Consider the following 25,551-nt stretch of genomic DNA (forward strand, 5'->3'; position numbering starts at 1 on the left):
GTCCTGGTCCCTTTGCAGAAAAACAGCCCCAAAGCATGATGTTTCCACCCCCATGCTTCACAGTAGGTATGGTGTTCTTTGGATGCAACTCAGCATTCTCTCTCCTCCAAACACGACGAGTTGAGTTTAGACCAAAACATTCTACTTTGGTTTCATCTGACCATATGACATTCTCCCAATCCTCTTCTGGATCATCCAAATGCTCTCTAGCAAACTTCAGACGGGCCCAGACATGTACTGGCTTAAGCAGGGGGACACGTCTGGCACTGCAGGATTTGAGTCCCTGGCAGCGTAGTGTGTTACTGATGGTAGCCTTTATTACTTTGGTCCCAGCTCTCTGCAGGTCATTCACTAGGTCCCCCTGTGTGGTTCTGGGATTTTTGCTCACCATTCCTGTGATCATTTTGACCCCACAGGGTGAGATCTTGCATGGAGCCCCAGATCAAGGGAGATTATCAGTGGTCTTGTATGTCTTCCATTTTCTAATTATTGCTCCCACAGTTGATTTCTTCACACCAAGCTGCTTGCCTATTGCAGATTCAGTCTTCCCAGCCTGGTGCAGGTCTACAATTTTGTTTCTGGTGTCCTTCAACAGCTCTTGGCCATAGTGGAGTTTGGAGTGTGACTGTTTGAGGTTGTGGACAGGTGTCTTTTATACTGATAACAAGGTCAAACAGGTGCCATTACTACAGGTAACAAGTGGAGGACAGAGGAGCCTCTTAAAGAAGTAGTTACAGGTCTGTGAGAGCCAGACATCTTGCTTGTTTGTAGGTGACCAAATACTTATTTTCCACCATGATTTGCAAATAAATTCTTTAAAAATCAGACAATGTGATTTTCTGGATTTTTCCCCCCATTTTGTCTCTCATAGTTGAGGTATACCTATGATGAAAATTACAGGCCTCTCTCATCTTTTTAAGTGGGAGAACTTGCACAATTGGTGGCTGACTAAATACTTTTTTGCCCCACTGTATGTTATTGTTTATGCTGTTATGTGTGAACCCAGCCAACTGTAGTTTACTCAACAAGCCACAGTAAAATAAATCTGGCTTAGTGTAATGTGTTAACTCAGCCAAAGTTCATCCATGATTTGGAGATCAGTTTTCCTTATGACTAGGATTTCAAATCACACACTGTTCCTGCCAATGTGGAACCTCCTTCTGGAGAGGTCCACATCAATATGCAGATACTGGGATAATTCTAGACTGTGAGTGCATTTAGGGAGCTGGATGAAATATCATGGCTCCAGTTCCTTTTCAATGTGTAGATCTCTTCATGTGAGGAAATATGAGAAGGCAGCTCTGACTATGCCCAATCTATGGAATTCTCTACACCAAGAAATGTGCATGATACTGTCTCTTCATCTTTCATTATATGGTTTTTTTGTTTTGTTTTGTTTTTGGTGTCATAAATCATTTTAATGGATCTATCCCTTGGTTATAGTTTTATCTGCCATGTCTCTTTTTAATTATGATGGAAATTGTATAATTGTTGGAAACTGCCCCGAATGTAAGGGCTGGGTGGTCATCCGTCTTGAATTATAAAGAACAAGTAGGGTGTACATTTTCTAAAACAACAACTAACATGTCAATATGGTCCAGGCCCAGTTGAGCTAACACCAGATCTGCATTATATACAAATTCCTTGCAACTTGTGGATAATTTTTCTGGACCACTCATTGGATTCAGTATGTTGGAATTTACTTTGATCTACCGTCAGCCTGGCTTTAGTTTGTGCCTACATAACAGAATGTCCCTAGTCTGACTGAGAACAGCCCAGCTACCTCCGCATCCCACTCCATCTCTACTTCCTTTTGGGTTCTTTTCCCACCACTTCTCTCTGCCCTGCTGACATTTCTATTGATAGAGTTGGCTAAAGGGATGGGATTCAGTTGGCAGAAGTCCCTTGTTCCTAAAGGAACCTATAGTGCCCATAGTGGGTGTTTTTTAAATTAGTATCACATCCCAAATAATTAGAAAGGCATTAATTTGGTATAGTCTGACATGGAAAGTTATCCTGAGCAGGAAGACTGGAGTGCACACAATTAAAAAGGAATTCCTTCAGTAATAACCTGTGTCAGTCCCTATGAACCTATGTCAGTCTCATGAACCTATGAAGAACTTACATACTTCTTCATTTTAGCTGACCAAGAATTGATAATCATCATGGAAATGTTCACCTTAATGTGTGTGATAACCTTCAGAGTACATTGATCAGATTGTACTCATTCGATCAAGCTATATCAAGGCAGTTTGAATGTGCTCTATATTGAATTCAAAATCTTTTTTGCCTTGATATTTAACTAGCTGGGCTAATATCAAAATACACCTGAGGCTCTTGATAGATGATAGATTTATATACTATTTCCCAGATTAAACCATCTGTTTTGAAATATTCCAGGAACTCTTAGCAATTGGTGGTTTATTCTGTAGCAGGTCTCTAAACAACAAATAAAGCCATTTTTAGTATTATCTCTGAAAGAGGGTCTTCCAGCTTCAGAGAAAAGGCTATGAAGAACATACACCAGTAAGGCATGCTAAACTTGTTCTCAAGTTGTAAGACTCTAGACTTCTTTTAGGAAAGGGCTGAACTTTCTGAAGATATAGTAACTGAAAACTAATAATCTTTACAGTATTCATTGCTTACAGCAGCACAACATTACCAGCTCTTGGAATATTAAACTGACAAAGCTTTCCCTAAGACCAATCTAAAATATCTAAAACACCAATGGGCAATAGATCAGCAAGTACTTTTCCGTAGCTCACACTCCATTCCAGTAATTCCAATGCATAAAACCAATTCTTTGTAATTTTGTAGCCAAACTAGTTTTAAAAATGACCACTGCCTTGAGAAAATGGCCAAGTCTTCTCTTAGACCTTCAGCAGCAGTTTGATCTACAGAAGTCAGACAATGAAGTTTTTCATAACACAAAGATCAAGACAAATCAAATGGCAAATCAAGTGGCAGGTTAGAAAGTTAGCAAGTCAGCTTTGAGATCATGAAGAAATGCGAAACTTGGCCATCAAGGCAGTTCCAACTTCTCAGTTCTCAGCCATCACAAGGAAATATATTAATTAAATTAACTTTCATGTTTACTCCTGGCCTGTATTAATAGTACTACTTTATAAATTCCAACCTGAAAAAAAAATGTCCCTGATTATTTCCTGGGATTTTTTTTTAAGCTTAGTAGGCTTTAGGATGCAATAAAAATTGTGAGTCTGTATAAGCTAAATTATAATGTGCAAATAGATATAAAAGTCCATTCATTCATTCATTCATTCATTCATTCATTCATTCATTCATTCATTCATTCCATCATTCATATTTCAAATTTGTCACTGCACATCTCACTCTGGGCGGTTTACAGTAAAAAGAATAAATATTAATTAAAATAGAATAAATATTAATTAAAATACACTACAACAACTAGATTCCTATATAACACTTCCAAGAGACTGATGTTAATTAGGAGTTATTAGACTTGGGGAGCATCTTCAAGGTGCCAGCCACCCCAGGGTTGGTTGTATCTCTTCTTGCCCTATGCAAATTGGCAGAGCCAGGTCTTCAATTCCTTCCAGAAAGCTGGGAGGGTAGAGTCCCACCTCACTTCTGGGGGGAGAATATTCCAAAGGGCAGGGGCAATGGCAGAGAAGGCTCTCCTCCTTGGACCTGCCAGTCGACATTTTCTCGCCAATGGGATCCATAACATGCCTTCTCTGCCTGACCAGGTGGGACGGGTCAATGTAATAGGAATGAGATGATCTCTCAGGTAACCTGGACCCATGCCATGTAGGGCTTTAAAGGTGATAACCAATATCTTGAATTGTACCCGGAAGCAAACTGGCACAGAATGCAGTTCCCACAGCAGAGGTGTTACATGTGTCATCCTTGAGGCACCCAAGATTGCCCGCGCAGCCTCATTTTGAATCAGCTGTAGCTTCTGGATACTCTTCAAGGGTAGCCCCATGTAGACTGCATTGCAATAGTCTAAACAAGAGATGACCAGGGCATGAGTGACTGACCGGAGGATCTCCTGATCCAGAAAGGGACGTAACTGGCGCACAATGCGAAGTTGAGCAAAGGCCTTCCTGGCCATGACTGCCACCCGCTTCTCAAACAGGAGTCGTGAGTCCAGGAGAACCTCCAGATTATGCACCAAGTCTGTCTGGGGCAGTACAACCCCATTGAGAACCAAAGATGGTAAACCCCAGATATAGAAGAACCTCCAATCCACAGCCACTCCATCTTACCAGGATTCAGCTGAAGCCTGTTGTGCCCCATCCAGACCCTCACAGCCTCCACGCACTGCAAAAGGGTGGTCACAGCATCACTCAAGTCACCCAGGATGGAGATGCATAATTGGGTATCATTTGCATATTGATGATACTCATCCCATGGTGGCAGATGATCTCACCCAGTGGTTTCATGTAGATGTTAAAAAGGAGCGGAAAGATTACCAAATCCTGTGGTACCCCACAACAGAGGGGCTGTGGGCTGGACCTCTTGCTCCCAATCAACACTGATTGGGACCAACCTTGGAGGAAAGAAGTGAACCAGCGCAAAACTGTACCACCCACTTCCAACTCCTCAAGTCGGCCCAAAAGGATACCATGGTGGATGGTATCGAAAGCCACTGAGAGGTCAAGAAGAGCAAGGATGGATGCACTACCCCCATCCCGCTCCTGCCAGAGATTATCCATGAGTGTGATCAATGCTCTTTCCATATCTGGGCCTGAAACCTGACTGAAAAGGGTCCAGATAATCCATTTCATCCAGGATCCCCTGGAGCTGCAATGCCACCACCTTCTCAACCACCTTCTGTAAAAAGGGGAGGTGGGAGACTGGACGAAAATTGTTCAATATGGTGGGATCCAGTGATGGTTTCTTGAGGAGGGGATGCACCAAAGCCTCTTTAAAGATGGATGGAAACAATCTCTCCCTCAAGGATGAATCCATGATCGCCTGGACCCACCCACATGTCAACTCCCAAGCAGCCTTAACCAACCAGGAGGGGCATGGGTCTAATTGACAAGTGGTAGCATTGACAGCCCACAGGACCCTATGCACTTCCTCAGGTGTCCATTTATCCCATGAAAATTACAAAATCATGTATAAATTATCTGCCTGTGATCTATGCTTTGCAGCATAGAGGGATAGGAACACAGTGGATGTCCTTGGGTACATGTGGCTATTGCAGGGGGCAGTTTCGTGATGTGGGAAAACGAATATAATTGATGTAAGAGAAAGAGACAAGTGCTTCACAAACTCTAATTTATTAAGTATAACTCAGACTATCCACCATGGTTCTCTGAGTTGGATTCAGCTTCAGAATGCTAAGAGTGAGTTCACAGCAGTGCACTTTTCCACCTTCTCTTCACCATCCTTCCATGAGCTAAAATATTACACAGGTTTAGGGCACCCTGATGAACAAGACAGGCTATAGTGCAAGAGAAAAGGAAGTTTTTCTCAAAGTTGGGTAGCAGCACCTTACATGAGGAGAGATGATGTAACATTTTTGCCTTAATCATTGGTCAGTTTATATACAAACTGTATCAAAACATTTAGATGAATATATCTTTCTGGCAGTGCCTTTAGACTCAGTTTTGTTTGCAGTGGGGCTGAAATGCAACAGCAATTAAGAAATAAAGTGACAGATTGTGAGATGCGGCATATTGCAGTATTTAAGACATGTCTGAATACAATGTGCTATGTGAATTTTTTTTTTGAGTGCTTCCCAATGTAAGTATTTCATAGCCCTGCTAGGCAATTGGACTTCTAAATTAAGCAGAATAAACCCTCTGGGGTTTCAGAGACAAACATCTTTGAGATGCGAGAAAACAAAAAAACAAAAACAAGAAAAGCCTTATGTCATTGTAGTATATAAAGACACATAAGCTGCATTATGGGAATTTCCTTAACTACAAGCTAAAATTAGAGTAGGGAAGGTCCTGGCCATATTCCCATAATGCAGCTTATGTGTCTTTATATACTACAATGACATAAGGCTTTTCTTGTTTTTGTTTTTTTGTTTTCTCACATCTCAAAGATGTCTGTCCCAGAAAAAGAAACCAGCCCCATCTGTTTTCTTTTAAAGGAAACTGATGACTTGAATTTGACCTAGCTTAGTTCTATTTGTTGTTTAGTCGTTAAGTCGTGTCCGACTCTTCGTGACCCCATGAACCATATTGCGCCAGGCCTTCCTGTCCTTCACTGCCTCCCTGAGTTTGCTCAGTTTCATGCTCATTGCTTCAGTGATGCTATCTAACCATCTCATCCTCTGCCGTCCTCTTCTCCTTTTGCCTTCAATCTTTCCCAGCATCAGGGTCTTCTCCAAAGAGATCTCTCTTCGCATTAGGTGGCCAAAATATCTGAGCTTGAGCTTCATTATCGATCCTTCCAATGAGCAATCAGGGTTGATTTCCTTTAAGATTGACTGGTTTGACCTCCTAGCAGTCCAGGGGACTCTCAAGAGTCTTCTCCAGCACCACAGTTCAAAGGCATCAATTCTTCGGCGCTCAGCCTTTTTTATGGTCCAGCTCTCACAGCCATACATTACTACTGGAAAAACCATAGCTTTGACTATGCGGATCTTTGTCGGCAAGGTGACGTCTCTGCTTTTTAATATGCTATCTAGGCTTGCCATAGCTTCCTCCCAAGGAGCAAGCGTCTTTTAATTTCATGGCTGCAGTCTCCATCTGCAGTGATCTTGGAGCCCAAATAAATGAAGTCTGTTACTGCTTCCATTTCTACCCCTTCTATTTGCCAGGAATTGATGGGTCCAGATGCCATGATCTTAGTTTTTTTAATGTTGAGTTTCAAGCCAGCTTTTGCACTCTCCTCTTTCACCCTCATCAAGAGGCTCTTTAGTTCTTCTTCACTTTCTGCCATTAGGGTGGTATCGTCCGCATATCTGAGGTTGTTGATGATTCTCCCTGCAATCTTAATTCCGGCTTGTGATTCTTCCAGCCTGGCATTTCTCATGATGTACTCTGCATATAGGTTAAATAAGCAGGGTGACAGTATACAGCCTTGTCGTACACCTTTCCCTATTTTGAACCAATCGGTTGTTCCATGACCGGTTCTAACTGTTGCTTCTTGGCCCGCATACAGATTTCTCAGGAGACAGGTAAGGTGGTCTGGTATTCCCATCTCTTTAAGAATTTGCCACAGTTTGTTGTGATCCACACAATCAAAGGCTTTTGCATAGTCAATGAAGCAGAAGTAGATATTTTTCTGGAACTCTCGTGCTTTCTCCATGATCCAGCGAATGTTGGCGATTTGATCTCTAGTTCCTCTGCCTCTTCGAAACCCAGCTTGTACATCCGGTAGTTCTCGGTTCATGTATTGCTGAAGCCTAGCTTGTAGGATTTTGAGCATAACCTTGCTAGCATGTGAAATGAGTGCAATTGTGCGATAGTTTGAGCATTCTTGGCGTTGCCCTTCTTTGGAATTGGAACGTAAACTGACCTTTTCCAATCCCGTGGCCACTGTTGCGTTTTCCAAACTTGCTGGCATATTGAGTGCAGCACTTTAACACCATCATCTTTTAGTATTTTAAATAACTCAGCTGGAATACTGTCATCTCCACTAGCTTTGTTGTTAGCAATGCTTCCTAAGGCCCACTTGACTTCATTCTCTAGGATGTCTGGCTCAAGGTTAGTGATCACACCAGCGTGGACATCAGGGACATTAAGATCTTTCTTGTATAGTTCTTCTGTGTATTCTTGCCACCTTTTCTTAATCTCTTCTGCTTCTGTTAGGTCCCTGCCTTTGTCCTTTATCATGCCCATCTTTGCACTAAACGTTCCTTTCATATCTCCAATTTTCTTGTAGAGATCTCTAGTCTTCCCCATTCTATTGTTTTCCTCAATTTCTTTGCATTGTTCATTTAAGAAGGCCTTCTTCTCTCCTGGCTATTCTCTGGAAATCTGCATTCAGTTGCTTATATCTTTCCCTTTCACCCTTGCTTTTCGCATTCCTTCTTTCCACAGCTATTTGTAAAGCCTCATCAGACAGCCATTTTGCTTTCTTGCATTTCTTTTCATTGGGATGGTTTTAGTTGCTGCCTCCTGTACAATGTTACGGACCTCCGTCCATAGTTCTTCAGGCACTCTGTCTACCAAATCTAATCTTCTAAATCTATTCATCACCTTCACTGTGTACTCACAAGGAATATGATCTAAGTCATACCTGAGTGGTCTAGTGGGTTTCCCTACATTCTTCAATTTAAGCCTAAATTTTGCAGTAAGAAGCTCATGATCTGAGCCAGTCAGCTCCTGGTCTTGTTTTTGCTGTCTGTATAGAGCTTCTCCATCTTTGGCTGCAAAGTATATAATCAATCTGGTTTTGGTATTGACCATCTGGTGATGTCCATGTGTAGAGTCGTCTCTTGTGTTGTTGGAAAAGAGTGTTTGCTATGACTAGCTTGTTCTCTTGACAGAACTCTATTAGCCTTTGCCCAGCTTCATTTTGTACCCAAGGCCAAACTTGCCTGTTATTCCGATTACTCCTTGACTTCCTACTTTAGCATTCCAATCCCCTATGATGAAAGGACATCTTTTTTTGGTGCTAGTTCTAGAAGGTGTTGTAGGTCTTCATAGAAGTGGTCAACTTCAGCTTCTTCAGCATCAGTGGTTGGGGCATAGACTTGGATGACTGTGATATTGAATGGTTTGCCTTGGATACGCACTGAGATCATTCTGTCGTTTTTGAGGTTGTACCCCATTACTGCCTTTCCCACTCTCTTATTGACTATGAGTGCAACTCCATTTCTTCTAAGGGTTTCTTGCCCACAGTAGTAGATATAATGGTCACCCGAATTAAATTCACCCATTCCCGTCCATTTCAGTTCGCTGATTCCCAAGATGTCGACGTTCAATCTTGTCATCTCATGTTTGACCACATCCAGCTTGCCTTGGTTCATAGATCTTACATTCCAGGTACCTATACAATATTGTTCTTTACAGCATCGGACCTTCTTTTCGCTTCCAGATACATCCACAGCTGAACGTCCTTTCGGCTTTGGCCCAGCCGCTTCACTCTTTCTGGAGCTACTTGGAAATGCCCTCCGCTCTTCCCCAGTAGCATATTGGACACCTTCCGACCTGAGGGGCTCATCTTCCGGCATCATATCTTTTAGCCTTTTAACATTGTCCATGGGGTTTTCTTGGCAAGGATACTGGAGTGGGTTGCCATTTCCTTCTCCAGTGGACCACATTTTGTCAGAACTCTCTGTCATGACCTGTCCGTCTTGGGTGGCCCTGCACGGTATAGCTCATGGCTTCACTGAGTTACGCAAGCCCCTTCGCCACGACAAGGCAGTGATCCATGAAGGGGTTAGTTCTATAGCAAGACCTAAATATAATCACTTGGGCTTAAATATTATATGGATGTCAGCCCAGAAGAAATTCTGAGATAAGGCCAAAAGTTGACAGTACGTTTAACTCAAGCTTCTGTTTTTCCACACTGGGCCACATGTGAAGAAAGTATACAATTTCCTGCAATTAGGAGACAAGTTGTAAATGAAAACCAATTTGGGATCATGGCTAGGATGTTGGACTTAGTCATTCTCTTTTTATCCACTCTAGTGACTGGGTGACCTAATGACTATCCCTTTTTCTCAGTGCAATTTATCTTACCTGTTTGCTGTACAGATAAAATACATAAGGGGGTTATGTTCACTTCTTGTGTTATTTGGAGGGAGGACAATCCTCTCTCCAAATACATATGTGTATAACTCATTTTAATGCAGAAAAGATATATACAGTAATCCTATTATTTTTGTTTTGCTAGACTACAAGGGTTATGGTAGGTGGATCAAAGAGTCAGAATGGTTGCTGTGATTCTGTGAAAAATGGCCTATCCTTTTTTATGTGCACTGCAGGGCTGTGATGCATGGTTACAAACACCATCTTGACTTTTTTTGACACCTCCCTCTGCCTGGTTGCCCCTGCTAAATTATGATTTAGTTTTGGCTTACTGTATCTCATGAAGCTAGCCATTATAGTTGATAAGCATAAAGCATAAACTCATGAGACGCAGTAAACCAAAACTATGGGTTATGGTGGAGTATGTTGTGTAAATCCAGTGGTGTTTATTCAATGAACAAGACTTAAGCAAACAGAGGGCATATGGTGGGCACACTTGTTAAATCACTGCTGTGGAAGACTTGCTTGATTTCAAAATGGCTACCATGGCAGGTACAACATGCCAGAAAAATCACATTTATAGAAGGCAAATTAGCTTCCAAGATAAGTTCTACCATTTCAGTATAATCTTTCGGGGCCCCACAGACACTCCTGAAAATACTGTAAGTATTATATCATGCTAGGTGCTGGTTCTTGCACCATGCTAGTTTCTATTTATATTATGAAAATAAGGCAAATTTTCATAATATAAACAAGAAACATTAAGAAAGAACCAAGAGCATTAAGAAAGGAGATAATTTGGTGCTCATTGGTACCAAGTCACCTACTTGTTGCCTAACACGATGTACAAAACCAGTTACAGACTCTTTACTTTAAAGGTTTAAGCTGATTAGCACCTCTCATACAGATGACTTTTAAGACTGATTTCTCTCAGTCTGAGGCAGGATGGCTAAGGCAGCACGTGAAAATCCTTAGAATTTGCAACTTTGCCTTTAGGAAAAAGATGGAAGGCTGCCAGTATAAAGATTTCTGTATAATCAAACAGCTTGAATTATAGCAAGCTCTGTTTACAGAAATAAAACAAATAAAAGACAAGTTTGATCCACATGCTTGAATAAGCATATGCTTCAGTGATACTGTTAAATAACCTTGCAACCAAATTGGAGGGGTGGTGGTGGAAACTGTTTTAGTCACAAACATGTGAATAGTATCATAGATCCAACAACATATAGTGAGCGTTCAAATGGGATACAAAGGATGACTGTACCCCCAGCCCAGATCCTCAACTAATTATCTTTTTCTCATCAAGCACAAGATGGATAGAGTTTGTTTTATTTTTACATACACACATAAACAAACAAGCCACAATTCAAGTGATGGCTTGGCTGATTTCAGTATCCCAGCAGTATTTCCTTTATAATTTGAGACAGAAAGCCCCATGAGAGTAATGATGACAAAAGGAAGCCAATAGTTTAATAGATGATAACCAGCATTATGAATTGAGCCCAGGAACTAAGGGGGTGACCTCAAAAGAGGTGTTGCTCTGCAGTGGCATGTCTGTCTCACCAGGAGTTTGGTCACTGGATTCTGTACTAGCTGCAGCTACCAAATAACCTTCAAAAGCAGTCCCATGTAAAATGTGTTGCAGCAGTTAGCCACTGTTTTGGTACGGCTATAACTGGTGCACCAGCCAAAGCTGCGGAAAGGTCCCATGGCCTCAGCTTCCAGCAGAAGCCAAGAATCTATAAGGATCCTAAAGTCATGGATAACTTTTTTAGAGCAAGCAAGAGCCCAAGCAAAGTAACTAACGTGGTTGATGTTACTGGATAGCCTGGATGTTTACAGATAAACAGCACTCTGTCATGGCAGGTTTTAATCTGAGCATGTTTCTCTCCAGGATTTTTACATTTCAGGCTCAGTCTGGGGTGACAACCAAGGGGTCAAACACGCTCACACCCCCTGACTACTGATTGGTGCAGCCTGCTCAGGTAGAAATGGGGCTACTGTAACATTCCCACTTTGGGCCTCTGCAGATGTTCCAGAATACAATGGTTGATGGTATGAAACACCACCAACAAGCCTACTGGACTAAAAAAGAGCATTCCCCCCTCAAGTATTTCACAAAGATCATCAGAACCATGTCCACTCCTGATTGCAGATTGGAAAAGATCTAGATAACTTGTTTCCTCTAGGATGTGGACTGCATTCTCAACATTTCCCAAAAGCAGAGGTTGGAGATAGGGCAAAATTTGTCATATAGCCAAGATCAAGAGTCTTGAACAGGTAGTCTACTACTACCTCTTTCACTGCTGGTAGCACAATACCTTCACTCAGAGAAGCACTGACCATCTCCTGAATCCAACTGCATACACCCTACCTGGCTGCCTGAAAGAGTCAGGATGGGCATGGGTCTAACCCGCAGGTGGAAGAGTTCATACTGTATGCAACACGACCTACTTCTTCAGGTTCCACAAAGTCATAAGAAATAATGGCCAGATTATAACACAAGATGCTTTCCCGCCAAACTGGCATTCAAACCAGAGAGGATACAAGTGACTTTATCTGGAAGGAAGCCACAAACTCATGTAGTGGCCAGTTTGTTCCATCTACTGTATTCTTCCCTAAAAGGGTCTGTCTCATTCTGAACTCAGCTGCTGGGAAGGAACCTGTGGATTCAATAAGTACAGAGAAAAATTGGTGCTTTACTGCTCTTAATGCCACTGTGTAGGCTGGAACATGAGCTAATACCAGTGCTTAGTCTTATCCACAATTCAGCCACACAGGCCAGTGCTAGTGCAACTGGCCTGGAATAGAGCTACACCAATAGGCAGATCTTCATTCTCTAATAATGGCCTACTCACTGTTCCCCACTCTGCCCATCATGGTCCAAATATAGCCCCAAGGACCAACAGTACCCCCTTCCTTTCTTGTCCTTACATTCCCTTGCCATCTACACCTTACCAGCATCAGCCACTACAGTGGTACCTCGGTTCATGAACTTAATTCGTTCCACGATTCTGGTCGTGAACCGAATTGGTCACCAACCGAATCAAATTTCCCCGTAAGGTTCAATGTAAATAAGGTTAATCCATTCTGAACCATATGTTTTTTTTTTAACCACAAAAATATGAAACAAAGTACAGTACAATACAGTATGAAGAGAGAGAACACTAACTTTGCTTGAGGTGACACCAAAAAGCTTCACAGCAAGTGTCTGTCTACGACCGCGATCTCTTCTAGAGGAAGCCATGACCACGTGTCAGAGCAGGGAAGATGGTCACGGGTCGTGTTTGTCACCCGATGCGGAGTTTGCGAACGGAAGCAAAAATTTGCAAACGCTGCTGTTCGTGAACCGAATTGTTCGTGAACAGAAGTGTTCGTGAACCGAGGTATTACTGTACATGGAGGGGACTCCTGCAGGCTTATTTTGGCATCTGCCATCTATTCATCTGAAGGACTGTTAGACAACCATGTTTGAAGGACTGTTCATGCTTACTGAACTGTCTGGAGTAAACCCAAGCAGTAAACTGTGTACCCTGTTGTCTTGTTTTTAAATTCTTAGGAATGAGAGGAATTTCTTGTATTCCAGCCAAGAAATGAGGCAACCATCTGGATTATTTCCAAATTAACTTTGCTAGGGTTAGGATAAAGACGTTTATGCCAGCATAAATCAATGATGCCATGAGACCAAATTAATCGTTTCAGCCTATACTAAACAAAGACATACAGTCTGAAGTTTCTGTGAATGAAGGTGGGTGGGGAAAAACCCTTCTTGATATGGTCTGAGTCCTGCTGTAATAGAGTTAATCTCCTAGGTCTGGAGTTCTAATATAACACTACTGCCACCTGCAGCACCACAGAAAAAAATCATACATTAAAATTATCTTGATGTGGGCTTAACTGGGGCTGGATCATCTTAAAACCAAGTGAAAGAATATACAGTAGGCTGGAAAAAGCATTATTATTTAATCATTAATGTGGGATATGTTAATATATGATAGATTTAATAAACATTTTTTTTAGATTTTTTTTATCCTGCCTTTATTATTTTTATAAATAACTCAAGGCAGCGAGTGTACCTAATACTCCTTCCTCCTCCTATTTTCCCAACCACAACCCTGTGAGGTGAGTTGGGCTGAGAGAGAGGGACTGGCCCAAAGTCACCCAGCCGGCTTTCATACCTAAGGCAAGACTAGAACTCAGTCTCTTGCTTTCTAGCCTGGTTCCTTAACTGACCAAACTGGCTCTCTTTTTTCAGTTCTTGGGAATCTTGCGTGCTATTATCAGTTTCAACTCAGTATTCAATATGTTGGTGAAAGCCTTAAGGCTTTGTATCTCAACAAACAAAGCTGTAATGCTCACTACAAGTTCATAGTCATGATGCTTTACTTTCTGAATCTATCTACTGAAAACCTGTTAGTCTAAAAAGTTCAAAATATTGAACTGAAAAAACTTAAGAAATAAAACCAGGACAGAAATTCCACTGCTCTAAAGGCAAGTGAATGTGGAAAAACTGGTATTTAAGCCTGGACTCTTTTTAGTTAGGTTTCAGGCCAGGATACAGCTCCCAGACAGCATTGATCATCCTTGTGGATGATATCTGGCAGCAGTGAGAGGGGAGTGGTGCACCCAGCCAGCTTAGACCTCATGGCACCTTTCAATACCATCAATCATAGTGCCCTTCTGGACCAGCTCAGAAATTGGCACTGGGGGACATAGTGCTATGGTAGTTCTCCTTCCTTCGGGGGCGGTTCCAGTTGCTGTTGAAGGCAGCAGAGCTCTAGCCAAAGGTCTTTCTCAGGGCTCAACACTCTCCATGCACCTGTTTTACTATCATAATCATCATCCATGGGGTGAAGTATCATCAGTTATGCATCTCCACCTGGGTTAAGAGGTGCTGTTGAGTTACTCTCTTGATGTCTGGAGGCTGTAGGGGCCTGGATGGGGAAAAGCAGACTTCAACTCAACCCTAACAAGATCAAATGGCTCTGGGTTTTAGAGCTTTCTGGATCCGGTGATTTGCCATGTTTAGTTTTATTTGGGGTGGTACTATCCCAAACAGAACCAATGTGAAATTTTGGAGTTCTCTTGGACTCGTGGTGCTTGTTCGAGGAATAGGTGGCAGTTGTGGCCATGAGGGCTTTTGCACAGCTACAACTTGTGCACCAACTGCACCATTTCCTGAATCAGGAGGCACTGCTTATGGTCATTTATGCCTTGATCACTCCCCCCCCCCCAGTGGATTATTGCAATGCACCCTTGAAGAACATTTGGACTCTTCAGATGGCCCAGAAACAGCAGTGTGAGCAGTCTGGGGTACTCCTTGATAAGCCCATGTTACACGTTGCACTGGCTTCCAGTGTGCTTCTGGATGCAATTCAAGGTGCTGGTTCTCACCAATAAACCCCTTCATGGCATGGGGCCAGGTTATTTGTAGGACTGCCTTTCTCCAATTGTTTCTACCTGCCCCACTTGGTCCAACAGAAAGGAGATGCTCCAATTCCATCTATTAGGGAATGTCATCTGACAGGCCCTAGGAAGTGGGCCTTTTATGTTATATTAGCTGCCTAGAGTCACTGTGTGAGGTTGGGGGGGGGGCATATAAATTGATTCACTGATATAAATAAATAAATAAATAAATAAATAAATAAAACAGAAATCAGTCAAATGTTCATTACAATAAAAATGAATAAAACCTAAAATTAGAAATAGCTTTTTAATCAAGTGTCTTTAAGAAACACTGTTTACTTCATACCTATCTTAGATTACAACTGAAGCACACACACCTAGCTTTTAGAAAAATAGACAAAAGAGCTTATATGATTTTTTAAAAATTAAATATTTAAAATGATAGTTATCCAAACCTCTTTCCCATTTAGAAATCAAAATTGTTTGGTAAACTGGGTACCTATTTCTGATGTCTTTCTTCTCTAGTTCTGCCAACTCCACTCATGAGAAACCCAGAGAGAAACTCTAAGATTGCTACTAGCTAGTTCTGTCTGACTGTAAGGAAAGCTAATTGCATATTCTACTGTCGGAATGAGAACTTAAGGCTAAGGCTACATGCCAGCCCCAAAGTGTATGGCTCTGGAGTGTTTAAAAAAAATGCCACCAAGCTATAATTTGTAAAGGGACAAAAAGAGGAAATTGGCTTAAAGGAAGATGGACTATATATACCATTTTGATAGACTGAACATATACAGTGTTCTTGATTAACCTGTTCTTAATTAATGTAATTTTACCTACATTTAAATTAAGACAAATTTCATTTTTGTCCTTGGCATGCTCACATATTTGTCCTAGCTCTGTCCTTTTTTTTCACGTCCCCACCTTCCAGCATATCATACACAGGCCTAGTGGGTTCTTTGGTCTGAAAAAAATATTTTGGATGACATTGCTCTTATAAACATTGATAAGGTTGGTATAAGACTGATACCACAGATAAATTTCAGAGTTGCAAATATTTAATATTGTATGTTTAAGCTGTAAAATTCCCCTCGGCTGCAGAATTATTAAAGGGACAGGTATCCATTCTTCCCATGCAACTGAAGAGTTATCATGAAAGTATAATTTTGAAGTGCAGACACTGGTGTCCACAGGATATGCATACAAAAAAAGCAGGGCTTTCATCATAAGGTGTGATATGTGTAATTCTGACACCCCCACCATCTAAGAGAGAATTAACAGGAAATCCAGTTGTATCAACTGTCTTACTAATTTGAAGTAGATGAAGTAATATGTCAGGTTCAGCCCAAGAATCACGAGAGAGTCCAGAAATCAGCTCAGCTTCTTTATTAGCTTGCACCTAATAGACAGAATCTCGCCAGACTAATTCCCCAATGAGAGCAACTATAACCACTAAGCCCTTACAGAGGGGCCAGTCTCTTCCTCCTTACTTTCACACAGTCCAGGAGGGGGCTTGGAATGTCATTCCCCCTCCCTGTAACCCTGAAACTCCGTACTAGAATCCTCCCCACTCATGCCTTCCATCACAAATATACACTATCATCTAAAGTGGAAACGCACACTGATTTAACACAATTTACGAAAATTGAGTACCTATTCTACAATGTTCTAAATTACACCACTATATACAGTATTTATCCTTTTACACTTGGAACTGTGGGATACATGCAATCACATTCCCTCTCCCTCCTCTTTCCTTGAATTGGCATTGTGGTGTTGACTCAAATCATTCACAGAGTAAGAACTAGGATTCTTGATGCAGCGGTGGGATCTGGAGAAGTCAATGAGTAGCAAGAAACTTAAATTGCTCTCTTATGAAGTGTGTGAGCTTATTATGTATAGTACTACACCTTTCAACTTTGAAGGCCTTCAACCTAAAACAAAGACCTCTACTGATTTATACAACCATGAAAAAGAGAAGAGTGTAGTTGCAGCTATTGGAGGTAGTCCTGCTGTCTCATCTCTTCCTCAGATGAAGGTGTAGGGATGCAGTTGGACACCAGTCTTGGATGACGGATAAAAGATGAAAGCACAAATCCACAGAAGATGAAGGGAAAGAAATGACTCCAAGGGAAGGCAAACTCTCTGGGTCAATTTCTAAGCTGGCTCTAGAAATGAAAAACAACAGTGTGGTGGTTTCTTGGAGCTATATTTACCTCACGGATGGAGCTCTTGAACTAACTCTGAAGATAGTCAGTTGGCAACCCCTCCTATGTCATTTAATTTCCCTGGCTGCTTCCTAAGTTGCTGAGAACAATAGTACTACCAAAATTGAGAAAACTATGACCAAAATGTCCTTGGGTGCTCTTACTCCTAAGCGTTCCACCTTCCATTTCTCTTTCTCTTTTTCCGACCTGATCCACCCTATTCTTTCTTTGTTGCCTTTACTTTTCAAAGAATGTATGTGGATTGCATCTCAGTAGGTGGCAGCACCTGTCTGACCTTGTCTGAGATCTCAAGAGAATACCAGGGCTGTAGATTAGACTGTTAAATCTGTCTACCTCCCTATCTAGCTATCCATTGCTTGCATTACAATGCTGTGAGTTTGCACCTTGCATTCTTGATGTTCCAGAAAGCTTCTTTGATAAGTAGAAAGAAAAAAGAGGGAAGATAAGGTGAGATGCTGAACTGAGGCTCTTCACGTTGTAAGGTCCTGAACTAAACCCAGTGGCCCATCCTTGCAGTTCCTTTTACTGAGAAATGAGACTGAAGCCTCATTTTCTAGCGTGGGGGAGTAGAGGAAGCAATCCCAGGAGGAATGGCAGGAAACAACAGTGATGCATTGTCATTTATTTTATTATTGAAAGCTGTATATAGCACTGATAATTTGCATAGTTGGGAACATCTGATCATGTTCTGTAGTATTTGAGTTCAAATCTTAAATTAGCTTCTGCAGATCCTAATCACCAGTGAGATCTAATTTTCTAGTGGATTCTTCTTCCTGTTGTATGCTAATCAAGTTACTTAAATGTTAATTGATAATTAAAAATGTGATTACATCTTTATTATAGGTGTAATTTAGTTTCATTCTTTTTCAACCACACTTCCAATTTGCATATTCATAAGCCTCAGTGGGTGCTCTTTGAAAAGTCAAGTGAGTTTAATAAACATGACAAAAACTGGTTTATTAAATTCAAATTAAAGCTTTAGGCCCATAATTTATACTATAGCCCAGGAAGAATTATTTTTAAAACCAAGCACCAATGAAAAGAACAATCACAGCTTGAAACATGGAGTGGAATATCCTCCACTATTGCCAATTAATGTTAATACTTAAACATTTTCAGGTGTAATAGGACAACATTCTTATATCTGATATGGTATTATTAGGGCTAGAGCCAAACGCTGAGCTAACGTGAATCTCCCAAAGTCTGCCAGTAAGTCAAAGTAATGGTTCTAAAATATTATGGGATTTCTTTAGTGGTTAAAGTAACACTATAAACAGATAAGTCAGAGAGAGAATGGGTGGTATATGCAATTGGACCAGGGGAGGTCAATTAATTTTATAAATGAAGTACCTAATTTTACACCCAATTAATTTTAATCCTTAGTTATTTATTCTCTCTTTCTTCTTTTTTTTTTCTCCTGGCCTTGCGCTTTTGTAGAGCGTGGCTTCGGTCTACCTGAATACTTCCTTTTGGGACGAGATCATCTTAAATCTACGATCTCTTACTTTTGACTAAAGATGGTATTGCTTTTCTATTTTTATTAGAAAAGGATGACTTCTGAAAAAAGAACATTTTAAAGAAGATGATGAATGCCACATTTCATAGAAGTTGGTGCGAAGGTTTTTTGCACCAAAAAAACTATATACATTTTTGCTTTTCATACCAATGGAGTGAAATTAAAGGAAAGACAGACCAATATTAATATTTGAATATTTCATACAAAGTGATACACAAGCATCCAAATTATGTTTCTTTAAATTGCAGTGTGGCAAATTTTGGGCAGACAGGATGAGTTTTTATGCAAAAGACTGGCAACAAGGAATAATGCTGTCTCTTCTTGACTGCAGTAGATGTACTGTTAGTGGTTGAGAGCACGATGAAATAAATTTTACTCACTCACCTTTTCCTTAATAAAAAGTTCTTCAGCCAGTTAGGTAAATGAAACAGCCACAAGACAGTAACAGAAGTGGGAAGCATATGACAAAAGGATACATCTACTATAAGTTCTGTTCACCACTCCCAAGACAATATGATTGGACTAAATTTGATCACAACAATCACTTTGATTTGAGGGCAGAACCATCAATCACTGAATCTGATATTCTCTATTCTTGCTCTTCCCACTGAAGGCTTTTACAAAAGTAAACACTTCTTTTTTCTTTAAACCCATTCTCACATGTGAAAGAGTTATTAAGCTTAATATTGGAGCAAAGATTCTGGAGGATTTTGAAAAGGGAACAAAGCAAATAAGAGCTATCTAGTTGATCTTGAGGGAACTGAAATATTTCTGAATTTGCCTAATATAGTCTGAGTATTTATTTGATATATACAGTATCCTAATTTTCATTCAAAAGCTCAGGGTAGCATACATAGACTTGCGCCTTTATGAAATTAACAATTATTCCAATCAAACTTAACTGTTGGACTATCCTATATATAAACATTGCTGGGCTTTCACCAATGGAAATGAAGTTATTTTAATACACTCCATGTATTTAGCACAAAACTATATATATATATTTAATGAAGGTATATTTAATAGGGAAACAGTTCAAGTAAAGTGGCTGCACAGTCTTAGTTATAAAAAAATGCCAAATCATAAAATAGTGAATGTAAACCATTACTTTGCCAACCTAGAAACTTTTGAATGTGTTGGCACTTCCATAATCCCAAACAGCATAGTTGTTTGTTTTAAATTGGGAGCGCTGGGAGTTTCAATTTCACTCAGTTGAAGGATTCCAGATTGGAAAAGACTGACTTTAACGCAACTGATTCTCACATTTCACCCAAGATAGTCACATTCTAATCCTCTCTGGCAAAACTCACATGGAAGCTATACCCTAATATTTACTACAGTATATTACTATTTATTCTGAAGAAGGACCAACCCAATTTAGCTGGCTAGCTTCGATGATCATGGATCTGAGCAGATAGACTTCAACGTAATATTTCATATCACCCAGAGGTATTCTACGCTGCACAATGCAACTCCCTTGGCTAAATTTATATTCTGTATACAAATCTGTATGCAAGGTTCTTTGCCACTTTTTAAAAATCAGAACAAACATTTGCCAGATTTCCTGGTAGTACAATACAGCAAATAAAATTGCTACCTCCCTTCAAGTCAACCATGTGCACTGTTTTATCCCGGCATTCTAAGCACAAACCCAACATTTTCTTTCTTATTTCCTAATCTCTCTTCTGATTATCACAAAATACTTCAACAGAAAAAATAATTCTCAAAGAACTTACATGAAGATGTAATATGTGCAGGATTGTCTAAAAAATCAATATTCATTTGGTTCCCTGGATATGTGATTTCTTGCAGAATCCACAAGGTTTGCAAAACCCACTGTTCATATTTCCAACTGCTATGTCAGAACAACTTTCACTTTAATTTCATCTTATTTCAGCTAGTTAGGTAATATTCCTTGAGTGAGATTCTCTGTACTATACCTTACTTTATGTCCTGGGCTAGAAGAAAAATAAAATACAAAATATAGGCCTAATTTAATTTTTTCTAAGCATAACAGTAAGTCCTCTGTATTTTATAGCCATGGGCTTCCAATAAGGTGCAATGGAGCATTTAAATAAGGGTAGTAATTCAATTGGCATGTATAATTCTGAAGGTAAAACAGATTCTTAAGTTCTGTCTCCCATGCGATCTCAGATCTGCTCTGGGTGTTTTAGGGGTCATCCAGGAAAGTTATATTTGGTGTTCTTTGGTTTGCAGCTGCCATTCTGTTAGTGGAATAGATTCTAAAATCCCACCATACATTCTGTGAACCCCCAGATCATCCAATGAAATGTTTTTATCACATGCAGATGAGATTGAAATAGAGTCCTATTCCATCAGTGGATGTTCATTTACATAACATAGGATTTAAGTATAGTTTCCCATTTTAAAGAAACTAAAATAAATCTAGCTTTTGGAAACTAACAATCTGCCAATCATTTTGCTTGACGAAGAAGCCAAGATTTATAGTCTAGGCTTTCAGTGCCTTATCGTATGTGACATTCAGTTCAGTTCAGTTCAGTTCAGTTCAGTTCCGTTCCGTTCAATTCAATTTTGATGCCGCCTGACTCTGACTCTTGATGACATAGGAACATGTTGCTTCTGTCTTTGGTTAGGAATGATCTGTGCTTCCCCCCCCCCCCCAAAATGCAGCTCCAAAGATAAATAAAATCCTATCAAATTACACCAATGTTTTAAACAAGTAGACAATTCCAGTATCTTCATTCTTAATAAGTGATTTTGTCTGACGGCACTGAGTGTTGAGAAACACATGATGGGTGTTATATTCATCTATACAATCACTAAACAGCCCATTACTTTTTAAATAGCTTTGGAATTCCGTGAGTGTGAAAGGCGCTACATAAAACCAAGTTCTCTTATAGTCAATTTACTTGTTGTCTGTAAGTCACAACCACTGAAATGGGGAAAATGGTAAGTTAAAGGGACATAAAAACCATGAAGGTCTCTATTCATCAGGATTAGTGCAGCATTTCTCAAGTGTCTGTCAGGGGAATTCATGTATACGCCTCAGGAGGGTTAGTTTCTCTTCATGGCAGTTTTTTAGGCAGAATTGTTTTATATTCTACGCAAGGAAGTGCTAATAGAACATTAAGATTATATGGGGAAAACAGAGAAGAAGCCAGAAAGAAAAAGTAAACAAACCAGAGTTAATGAACCCATTATGTAACTGGAGCTTCAGAAGCTAAAATCACAGAAAGTAACATAAGGAAACACCATCAACTGGCAATAGGTTGTTATTAAAAGTTGAAGACCTTACAGTATATTCTTTTTTCCTGATCAATGCTAGATATGATTATCTTGTCAAGCATTTTATTCCAAGTGCTTGCATGAGCCTGAGGTAGGCTAAAAGAAAGAAGATCTGGGAACTTTATAGCAGGAAGTAAAGTTAGATTAACTCTATGGCAAAGTAGGCAATCTGTAGCCCAGAGCTTTCTGTGGTCCTCCTGCATGACTAGTAGTGGAAATCATTGTGCCACTTTTAAATAAGAAACATAAAAAAGGGTAGATCATGGTGTAAAATAGGCTTAACAGGGTTTTGTTTTCATTTTTTTAAAAGGAAACCTCAAAATTATATTGGGAAAGGGGGCACAGATAATCCCAGTACTGTCTATATTACATCATCACCATTGGCCTTCAAAAAAGAAAAAAGCTTTGCAGCAGCCAAAACATTATCCTCTCCTATTGTAGGGCAACCTTCCTGAACTTGAGAGTGGTGGGATCAACACATACAGAATATACAGATTAGGGAAGTTTATTCTATGTTACTTTTGATTCATTAATCCAAGTTGGTGGGACCATGTCTTAAATTGACTGCTGATTAAAGTAAAAATCAGCACCTAACCTCTTTGATGTCTAATCCATGTGTGTGACACGTGAAAGTAGTATACTGTAGCATAGTTGTGTCATAAATTAACATTCCAAAGTATTGGTGAAAAAAGTGTGTTGCCACATAGATATATTTAGCCTGTGTGGACACAGTTCACCACAGCAAACTTGTACTTATTTCTACAGCACCAGTAAAGAGTGAAATAGCTTTCAAAATTATGGCATACATTTATTAAATGTTGTGCTTCCATTTCTTCACCTCCATGTTATGCTTTGTGTAAGTAACTTTTTAAATTAATAATAAACATATAAATTCATATAGATTTTTAAAAATTAAGTCTATATATTTTGAGACATTTCAGAAAGTTATGGATAATTTATTGATTTACACTATTATGTGCAAAATGAAAAAAACAGATGGAAAAAAGAATTATTATTTTTTTTTTTTGCAAAACTGGAATGGGAAATTAAGGCAAGGCAAGCTTAGCCTTCTTGTAATGCCATTTCTTTTTTCTTGTCTGTATAATACCAACACTGGAGGACTCGTTATCTGAAGAGGAACAGAAGAATCAAGGCCAGCAGTTCCAGGCTTGTGAAGGTCAGAAGCTGAACCAAGCAGTATTGTGGATAACATAACAAATGAAGATGACCTTGTGGAGCTTCCTTCAGACCCTAGAAAGTGAAGGCTTTTGAAAATGTGTTAATTCACCAGAAAACCTTATTCCATGTGATTTGGTCTTCTCAAATAAAGTTTTAAAAGTCTGGATATTTGACTACTTTTATTGTCATTGCAAGAAATTGGGTTCTCTGACTCACATGATTTGGTCATGTTTCTTTTTAGCTTTTGGGAGGGACACAGTTCTAGTCATTATATGTGTTATTACAACTCTGGGGGAAAAATATAGCAGTTAAATATGTAAATGTAAGACTGAGTTATACTCCAAAAATATGGAAGTTGACATCATATGAAGAATGGCTATATCAAGACTGGGGGTTGATATATCTGGCTATATCAAGACTGGGGTTCAGCAAAGAGAATTATTTTATGTAGATGGAAATAAATTTATACTCCTGTATTTAAAGAGTGGATTCCAGTGGATTTTAAAAATGTCTTTATATTGTAAAAAACAGAATGGAATAATATCTTTCTAAGTAGTCTAGATTTAATACTATATTGAAGAATGATATTAATATATGGATCTTTTCCCCCAGTTTTACTTCATTTTAATCAGTATTATGCATATATTTCTTTGCTGACTGTATCATCACTATTGAATTAATTTTTTGTTGGTTATTTTCTGTTATATTTCATCCAAAAGATTTTTAAAAAGTTTGAACATGCAAGCTATGAAGTATAATGCTCATTTAAAGCAGAGGCTTGATAGAATTTGATATCCTGTAACTATATTCAGTCATGTTTGCAATGGAGACACTTCTCCACTCAGTATAAAGGAATTTGCCCTGGGCAACTTCCTTGCTGCAATCAACTTAAAGTTTCAGCTCTGTTGCTAAGCACTTCCTTGGTCCATGCATGAATGCCAAAAATCTGTGTTCTAATTTACTAAACTCAACTTTTTGACCATATCCAGATTATGCTCATGCTTGTCCTATAATCTGATACACATTACATTGCTTACCTGACTTCCATGTGGCTGCCTTGACCCTTGATTTTTTTGCCTTTTCCCTTGTGTTTATTGCTGATTTGGGCCATAAACAGGCTGGCATATAGTACAGGAAATCATTTGTTTCCTCATATATTCCTTGAATGCTTCCCAGTCAACATTACAAGGCATGTTTTTAATTTAAAAAATTGACCTATATACCCATCTCTCATCCCCCAAAGAGGAGTGATCTGGACAACTTCCTTGTCCTTTTCTAGGAAGAATTGCAGAATACACTGCTGTAGACCAGAGTTCTATTGACCAACTAGTGAAATCTTTTGTGAGGAAAGCATATGATTGAACAACTCTCTCCCATCTTTATTCTCTTCATGTCCCAACACAGAATGTTTTTCTCCACTTAGAAAGTTTAGATACCATACAGATTTATCCAGCCAGATGGCCTATAGGCTCCTTTTCAGGTAGCAACCCTGAGTGATATTGGAATATGACACAATAAGAAAGCTATAATTTTCATACTGTATCTATCAATTGTAAATCAGACATGTTAAGGATGCTTTTGATTCTTGTTTTCCTTTGGGCACCTATTTCTCTTTGGGAAAACAGAAAATATAAGGCTTATTGTTGACTGCAGGACAGAAATGACATGTGTAATAGTATCAGCAGGCAACAAATAGGTCCCTAAAGTGGCAGTATCATGCCTTTTTGTTGTTGTTTTAAGACTTTACAATGAAAGACCATTTGTCTTTTCAATCCTTCATTTGAATAGTTATAGCAAACCCAGGAAATAGCACTAGGTGTGTTCAGTAGGCGGGACTGCACATTATATGATCTTGGGAATAATGCAAGATAGGTGAAATAGTAAGAGCATTTAGAGAGATGCTAAGGAACAGTTGAATGTTGCCTTTCCATGTAATGTTTACTGCTATAAATGTGAATGCCTGGTATCAATAATTTTGCTTCCAAAAAGTAACATGAGTGTGAAGGAATGTGGGTTTGACTCAGAGAAAGGGAGGGGTATGCTAAACCACTACAAAAAACATATCTGAGTCCTGGGAAAGTAGAAACCATGAGAAAAAAACTCAAAAAAACTCCACCTGGATTGCGTTAAGTATAAGTAGAGAGGAGCTTTGACAGGTTTTCAGGACTCTGTTGCAATACCCTAACTGCATTACATTCCAAGACTCCCAATGACGCTTGTTTCCTTGCCTATCTCAAAAGGCTGACAAGGAGATTTCAATTTCCTGCTGGATGATTTCTCTTAAAGCACAACTAGTTCTTATTCTGTT

The 25,551-nt window shown here is 39.6% G+C and overlaps 1 pseudogene; it reads right to left on the reverse strand.

The window, feature by feature from the left end:
* Positions 1-2,870: 2,870 nt before the first annotated feature.
* LOC148214601 (uncharacterized) overlaps positions 2,871-25,551 on the reverse strand; it is a 165,711-nt pseudogene continuing 143,030 nt past the window's right edge.

The sequence above is a fragment of the Python bivittatus genome, unplaced genomic scaffold, assembly GCF_059951505.1.
Source record: "Python bivittatus isolate LINGU-HERP-01145 unplaced genomic scaffold, Pbiv_v1 ctg000610_np1212, whole genome shotgun sequence".
In the NCBI taxonomy this organism is placed as follows: Eukaryota; Metazoa; Chordata; class Lepidosauria; order Squamata; family Pythonidae; genus Python; species Python bivittatus.